Here is an 8,935-nt window from a genome sequence, read left to right on the forward strand (position 1 = left end):
AATCAGGCTTTAAACCCACGACAGTTCTTAACTTCCATGTTCACAAAATGTTTGTTTCTAATTAGCATCTTCAGTAATTTATACACTTTTTATAGGTGTCTGGTATTAAGAACAACAAAGTCTGGAGAATCTCTTAAAACAATTTCTATTTACTCCATACAACAAAGCAGCAACTTTGGATAATTTCTTCTGAAATAAATCACTTATTAATTATATCTATTATAATTATCTTGTGATAATTACATCAGTGTTCCCGAATGTTCCTTTTCAAGGWATCATTGCTGGATGGTACCCATTTTCCTAATGGGGTGCAATGTACAATAGGATTCAGGTCCTGCCTGGCACAGCTATAGACACCTACTATCTGCTTCTGTGTTTGTACAGAATCACAGGTAAAAAATCAAACAGATCGCACGAATACCAGTGGCAAGACACCTGCACCAAGTTTCAGAAAATAAGGTGACTAAGCTTACACAGATCAGACCTGCAACATTCATTCATTATATTCATTATAGTTACTGCTAATATAACACCTGCTTGACTGAAAGCACATTTGAGACCAACAATTAGAAATCCAAAGTCTGTCAGAGCCCACAAAACTCTGCATATAAGTGATATAGTCAGTATTTTCAGGGTGCATCATGAAGCCATGTGTTTCTAAGATTGAATTTACTGTAAATACCCCATAATGACTCTGCTGTGTTGAAGTGCTTCTCCTTTGTTCCAGCTGGATGCGAACACTTCCATGAAGGTAATGTAATAGATCTCTCATCTGAACTGGGACTTAAAGATTTTTCAAATGGGTTAAAGTTTATGATGAAAAGCTCTAAACTTAGGGTCATTCTTAAAAGGTTTCCTGCATCTACAAACATACTTGGATACTTTCAGTTATGCATGTTATATAATCTTGTAGAAATCATRAAAAATGTTTCAATTCACAAGATTTTTTTTAAATATTATTTTTATTTCCTTTGCAAGCGAGTGAACATTAAAATGCACTACAAATTGCCTATAACATACATGTAATATCAAAATCAATACATTTTAGCCATAAGTAGGTGGAGTAGGTCTGGAGTGCAAGTTGTAAAACTTGAGGGGRAAAAAAAAGCCCTAAAACCTTTGTCTCTACTTAAAATCCCCATCTTGTTCATGCAGACCCAACACCTGAGGTCTGTTAAAAGCCGGGTTCAGGTCACTGAAACTGAGTTACATGCTTGTAGTAGTTAAAAACTTTCTAGTAAAAGATGAAAGGAAAAAGCCAAATTGATAATTTCTGAGACATGTTTTCATGTGCACTATGTCTCAAACTGGTTTTCTCTGTTTACAGGACTCTTGTGGATCTTTTGCTAAATTTGAGGTCATCAGAACATCAGTGTAGCATAATAAGAGGTGAACTTTGTTGGTCAAATACATTAGGWATCCTGTTTTATTTCATTCTCCTTGTGCTGTGTTCTGAAACATTAAACAAAATTTTCTTTACCTTAGCTAACTCAAAATATCAAGAAAGAATGAATGTTTTATGCCTGGAACAAGGCAAATAAAGGTAAAATTGCTTTRAGCAGGTAAAATAATGTTTTAATAATTATATCGAGTCAAATTGAGTAGTTCATGACATAGCCACCCATCCAGGGCAAAGAGAAGAGAGCAATGCATGCGAAGACATGTTAGCACTTTGGAATTAAATATCAACAGGTAATTACGAGTTTATGTACTTTTTAATTGGAGCCCTCAACAGATTTTTATTAATTCATGTCAGTCTTTTGTCATTAAAGAAGGGAATTTAGGAGGTAAAAGAGCATGTTCCAGTAAAAGCCTTGAGTCTCCTTTCACATTAGTTTGTTGCACCGTGAAGATGATTTAGACATCTAAATATACAATTCATTAACCCCCTTATTAATGTAATTTCTTCAGTAAATACTCTGTATTCTCTGATAATGGTTTTAGTTATTAATGAAGTAGGATACAGCAGGAAGGGAGGTTTTTGCCTGCTTGTCTTTTATTGRTACTGCAAGAACCACATCAGTACTTTCAATTTTGAACATTTCTTGTGCACCATGTATTCTAACCCATAGGAAATGTTTATGAAGACTGAGAATTTCAGTCTGAACTTTGAATAACCACTTACCTTGTTTTCCCTGAATGTGTACACAAATAATGATATCCAGTTTGTAACCTTCATGAGAATGAGGGATACGAAATGTGTTCTCTTTAATTAACATTTAGTTAATTTAGATGTGTAGACTTTCATATTTTTCAGGCAGTAAAATATCTATTGCAAATGTATTTTCTTGCTTGGTATTTTAGATAAAAGTAGTATAACTAATTTACAGATATGAAATAAGGAATACTTTTCCTATTGTTATGAATGTTAATTAAATAATCTGTAAAAGATTTGCATGGATTAAAAAAAAAAAAAAAGGAATTAAAGTACTTACAGAAACTCCCTGGAGTTTGTAGCAATATACCTAAAAGAAGGTAACAAAACAATTTCTAAGCTACTCCAGGTTGTGTTGAAGGGGTATTTCTTGCTGACTAAAAGCACTGCAGAAATTGTTGTTCAAAAAGTTGTTCAATTTCTTTTTGACATTTAAAGTGATAAGTGTGGAACCTTTTAAAACTCTTTTTTAAAGCATCTGAACAACAAAAGCTGACTTCTGACCACATTGTTCCATYAGTCCTAATCTTTTAAAAATGTGTGACTTTACAAATGTGTTTTTGTGATACAAGTACAGAATGATGATTTTTTATCAAGGTCTACCATTGTAAAAGAAGGTACAGGTAAGTACACAAAATTAGTGGAGAGAATTTCTTGGAAATCTCCTCCCTATTCTGCAGTAATAGAACAAAACCTTTTCTCAAGGACAAACAGTATCAAACCAATCTATTTTCCTTCATTAGTGTGACCTGCTTGGCGTGTAAGTGGACAGTGAATGTGATTTAAGTTTAGCAAAGGTTTTGTGCTGTTCTGCTATGCAGCTGCAATAAACAATTCCAGGAAATGGGATCTAGATTAAATCACAGTTGTAGGGTTGTAAAATYGGCTAAAACACTCAACCAAGCAGCAGTCCTCAGATTATCAAARTGAGGGCATAGACTGGGATCTGCAGGAATTACAGAACAGTTTGGGCTRGAAGGGACCTTTAAAGRGTTTCAGCCTCCCTGCAATGATCAGGGACATCTTTGACTAGATCAGGTTGCCCCACCTAACATCACCTTGAATTTTTCAGGGATGGGGCATCCCCCACWTCTCTGAGAATGTGCTCTCCCTTTCCACTTGTTGGAAAACATAGAGAAAGGTGGTACTAATGGGGTGGAGATGGAAATCATACCAAGTTTTGCAACTATATACTGTAGCTAACAGAGAGCACATGGCAAGGTTTTGGAAGGCTTTTTATTTTTAAGATGCTTTTGCAAGTTTTTTTGTAAACTGTATTTCAAAATATGCAGGAAGAATCTCTGTGATATTACATCTCCCTTTACAGGACATTTTTGTAAYAGTTGTGCCATCTGCTATAGCAAATCAAGAAAGCTATGAAAATATGTTTGACTGTCTCTGCTGGGAGCCAGCTAGAAACTGGGATGGGGATCTCTGCCCCTCTCTTTCCCTAATTCATAAAATCCTGTGGAAGTCCAGTGGCTTAAGCAGTGCCCAGCAAAGGCAGATAGTATTTTACCTTTGTGATGGATATTAAACCAAGAAACCACTAAAAATTTTTAAACTGGCAGTTGTATTTAAAATCAGCTTAAACCAAACTACAGTTTTTCTTGTGCCTTTCCAGCTCCATTTCTTTTCACCATTCCTACTGCAGGAACACACTGCTTACACTCTTCTTCTGGCCAGTATCTTATCACAGGGTACTCATCACAGGGCACTGGACTGCTCGTGGGTATGGGAAAAACAAGATTTGGAGCTAGAACAATGKTTTTTAGGCCAAAATGAGATGTTTTAGGTTTTGGTTTTTAGACYAAAACCAGACTGTGGTTTTTGATTTTTGGTTTGTTTATTTTACCTGGCATCTAGCTGTGTTAGAAAATTTGGATAGCTTTTAATTCATAACATTGTAGCACATACTCTTAACAAGAATCTGCTCTGCCACAGCTAAATTTCTCTCACTTTCTCAACTGAGGGTCCACTGGGAAGACAGAGGGAAGTCTTAATGTTGCCAGTAGTTTGTTACTTGTGTTTTGATGTCTTGGTTTATGTGCTTGCTCTGTTCTGTTCTCAGTGTACTAGAAAATCAAAAACACATACTGTTGTCAATAGAGTAGGAACAGTACAGAAAAAATCCTCAGGCTCCCCCCAGCCCTAGGAGCATCAGAAGACAAAGCGGGTGTGCATCTTCTCGTGGGAATCCAGAACAAAGTTGGAAGTCAGTTACACAGGATTGGTTTCAGTCTTTGGAGCAGATCTATGAGATGTCCTACTTTGCTCTCAATTGCATTTATTCAATTACTCTGTAATTTACTACAGGGAATGGGGCATTCTGGGTTATTTTTTATGAAGAAAAACCTCAAGAAAAAAATATTTTGATCTAGGCATTATTTGGGATTTTTATGTAAGCATAGCTGTGGGTTTTTTTTAAACTCTTACAAACATAAACAGATTGCAAATTATTTAAAAATAGGAATGTACTTGGTATATTAGCTTTAATGAGCTACAGAGCAATTTGGGTCAAGTTGGGAAACCTGCCCACTTGCTACCCTGTCAAGAGTGCTGGATGTCCTCTGTGCCTGAATTTGCTCTGCTGGATTTACTTAAACCTCCTAGGGGAAGAAAATGGATAGGCATTCTGTGCAATTCAGATTTAGCTTAAGAACTCACAGAAAGAGTGACCAAATTGTCATTATCCTGTATGAAGGAATCGCGCAAAGGAAGACTGATTGCAGACAAGTCCTCACATTCAGCCATGATGCAGCATCTTCCTTCAAGAATGRCAYCTGTACCAGATKAACCCAGTTGGCTTAATCTGTCTGKRTATTAAATCCAGACTACATTTTAYTCACAGAATTCTGTGTTGCCTTTCTGGTTGTCTAGTAGATACACAAGCATAGTATGGAGGTCAGCTTGGCTTTAGTTGAGCAAAAGCTTGCTCTTTCCCTTGGAAAATCAGCAGCCCAAAGGTTAGGGTGTTCTACATGGAGAACCTCATCTGGGTAACATTTTTAGGATGAGCTTTGTTTAAACATAAGAAAGATTTGTAGAATGTCTGAGCTCCTTTACACGTTTTGCAATTAGTAATAAAGAACTGTCTGAAAAGTGAATACGCAGAATGTCAAACCAGTCTATTAAGTASCCTTTATCCTGCTTATACAGAAGATGACTTAAGGTGGTTACCTGTCTTTCACCAGTGAAGAAATTAATCTGCATCCTCTAAAAAGTCATACTTCTGCCTGATCCTATGTCAGATGCTGTGTCAGCCTGCCCTCTCCAAAGGGAAAGGTCTATTGTAGCTGCAGGTTTAAACTGGCTTTCAAAGACCTGAAGAACAGGTCAGAGTTTCACTGCATCTGTGAAAAGATCCATCTCCTGTAATACAGAATTAGGGTTTTTACATGTTACTGGAAATCAAGAGTGCTTTCTTCTCTGCCTTCTTGTGCTCAGCAACCTTCGTGATCAACTTCTTTTTAAAGCTGTACAGACTCTCTTTACTTATTAGTCAGAGTAGCTGACTAATCAGGCCCATTCTTCAAACAGGGTGTACTTCCATTATCCCAGTGAACTCCTCCAAATCTTTCCACAAGAACACAAAGCCACCTTTGTTGCAGTCTCACTTAAAAGATCATTTCTGAGACTGAACCATCAACAGTTACTCTTACTAGTTATGGGCCATTTGTTTATACCTGTCCATAAGAAGCTTTAAATTATTTCACATTAAYCTAAACCAAATGTTGAATCTTTGTAAATATTCCTCTTTTTTAATTGTTTTATACGTAATTAGCTCATACCTATTTTACAGAAAGATCTGGGCAACAATCATCAAAAAATCAACGTTTATGAGAAGTAATTATGACAATGAAGAATTCAACGGGGAAGGAAGGGTAAAGTTTTCCATTTAAAGCATTGTCACAAGTTTAAATTAAGCTCTAGTTATTTAAGTATTTAGATGAAAAAATTAAGACATGAAAGTCTAGAAGACACATTTGGTAGTCTACTGTACCCACACACAAATATATTACATTAATAATGTGATAATTTAGAAGTTAATAGATGAAAGCACACATTCCTTCCCACTTCACCATGCTGCTAATCCGATTTTTTCCCTTATACAGATTAATCTGTAAGTATATACAACTTCACTGCAATACAGTGCTATTCTTTCATCCCCTGACTCAATAAAGGTTAATACCTCACTATAAAAGATTAAAAAGGCACAGTGAAAATGAAAGTGAATTTGTATGAAATCTTTACTGCTGAAGGGGCTTCCAAAACCAGGGAAGAGGTAACTTAGCAAAACTCCATTTTACATACCCTGGAAGACTTTTCCCAGACATTCTCTAATGCCTCTGATACCTAAGCAGAAAACCCCATTCAAAGAAATGTATTTTTAGTGCATTTAAAAACTGTTCATACATTTCACAGCTTTCCAGCAGGATGTGCAAGTACAACAGAAGACAGGATGCAAGCAAGTTTTAAGCGTAGTTTATTAATTTCAAGCAATTGCCACTTSTCAACATCCTCCACTCACATTACAATTTTACACATGCTGTAGAAGATCCCTGAATCTCCAGCAGTATCACAGTCTGGTCTGCCTTCTGTGTGGGGGTCAATATACACATAAAGGGTCTTCAGAGGTTTAATGCCACTTACCCTATGTATGGAGATAAAGTATTGTTAAAAAGCTTTTAAAGGAATCGTTATCTTCTATTAAAAACTCTTGAATGGTAATTAATTTTTAAACTAAGAARTATACACCAAGGTAATAAAAACACATTCTAGCTCCACAGGGCTGGTATCTTGCTTTTTCTGAAGGCTTGGAAAACTGAGTATGGTAAATGTGAAGCTCCTTGTCAACACGTGGGAGAAGGAAACAGAAATCAGCACAATAGGTTTAGGCAAACTTTCTGTATGTTTTTWTGCCTCCAGCAAAGATAAAATTTTTTTTCTTCAGGAGGAAAAGCTAAGTTGTTCTCCCTGTTAGATCAGTTGAGAAATTGATCACTCTGTTGCACAGCTGTTCTGTTTGCACCCAACCACAAACGTAAGAATTCAGCTGACTGTAGTGGCAGCCACAGCTACTCTCCTCTCCTCAGAGACCTCAGGCAATGGGGCCAGGTATTGCCCAAACTGGAGAGAGTCCTTAACAGTGCCAAAAAGTGCTCAGTTCCAGAAGTTTTTGAAGCCTCAACTAAAAATTTTTCTACAGTTGACAATAAGAAGTATCAGCTGGATGGGGGAACTGAAATCCACTTGTTTAAAATAACTCCCTGACAGCTATTCTCTGTATTGACAACGAAGTTTGATATAGTTACAGTAAATTATGAACCTACTGAAGTTAAAGGGAAAAGTGCATCATCTACTAAATATTTTACTAGTTAACACATTTATTTTAACCAAATAGTAGCCAAGTTATTTTCCTAAATGTCACAGATTTTGTACTGCTCATTCTATCATTTTAYGAAAACTACATTTAGAAAGTAACCCTTATTTACCTACATTTAATTACAATTAAAAAAAATCTCTTCAACCAGAAATGAAACAATCTATGCAACAAAGTTTAATACAGCAAGTATGTTTCAGGAATTATCAGTAATGCAGCAGTGTTAATCAATTCTAAACTGAAAAGCTGGAAACTAAAAGATTAAGACAGAACTAGATGAAGAGTGTTTTTCATATCTTTTATAGGACAGAAACCTTTGTTCATGTCTTCTGGTAGCCTTCATCTTCTTTTGAGCTGCACCTACAACACAAAGAACAGGTAAACGAGCAACTTTATGCTTCTCCAGAACAGCTTAAAACAGTTCTGTAGGCATTTAGGGGCATCTTTTCTACTGCTTTGTTTCTGTATCACCAACTCATWTCATTGTTTAATATTCCTATTTTAAGAATAAAGTACAAAGCAACAGAAGGAACAAGCTATTACTACATCTGTGTAAAAGGGCCCTCAGAAGTGCTGCCTATGTTGTAAAAGTCCAAGTTACACTTTCTGTATTTAACTAGCAAGCAACTAGTGTTTCACTAAACATGAAAGCTAACTTTTTTCATTTCCGGTGAGAAAGATACCTTAAATATGTGGAAACAAGGAGAGATTGGTTTTATTTAGGAATATTACAATATAAATTAAGAAGAGACAGGTTGAAGGTTCCAAATAAGCATACAAAACCACCCATCTCCTGCTTGTTTTTGTAGTTAGTTCATTACATCTCCTCGGTGGGGTATTCCCCACCAGCAGAATGACCTGCTTTGTGGCACTTTTCCTCATTCTTGAGTGCACCAARAGTGCATGATTGTTGCCATTATGTACCTAGACGGATACAAAAATCCTTCTTAGTTCAAAGTATTATGAAGTTTGTGAAACCAGTGGGGTTTTCACAGCCTGTCAGAATATATTAATAAAAAATGAAAAGAAGAACTTAACATTGTCAAAGAGAACAATTAAAACAGCAGYAGGGACCTGAAAAAGTTGTTTCTGTTTTCCTCACCCTGTATAACCAACTCAATTGTCTCAAGCTCTTTAACTTGTTGCTAAATGTTTATCTACACATGCTGTCAGAAATAACCTTGTTAGGAAGGTGAAGTTGGTGTCTCAGCAAATCAGACCCATGGAGTAGGCGTTGAGTGGCCTGTGACTCGCTTTCCTTTTTTCTCTTTCAGCACCATCAAAAGGAAAAGTGAGAAAAACAGCACAAACATTAGTTAAAGCCTGAATTTAATCCCATGTCCTACAGGAATAATTTCATTACAATGAAAGCAGACAGACAGTATCTGTASGGTTTT

The sequence above is a fragment of the Malurus melanocephalus genome, unplaced genomic scaffold (assembly GCF_030028575.1).
Source record: "Malurus melanocephalus ecotype Western Australia unplaced genomic scaffold, MMel_1.1 scaffold_103, whole genome shotgun sequence".
Classification (NCBI taxonomy): domain Eukaryota; kingdom Metazoa; phylum Chordata; class Aves; order Passeriformes; family Maluridae; genus Malurus; species Malurus melanocephalus.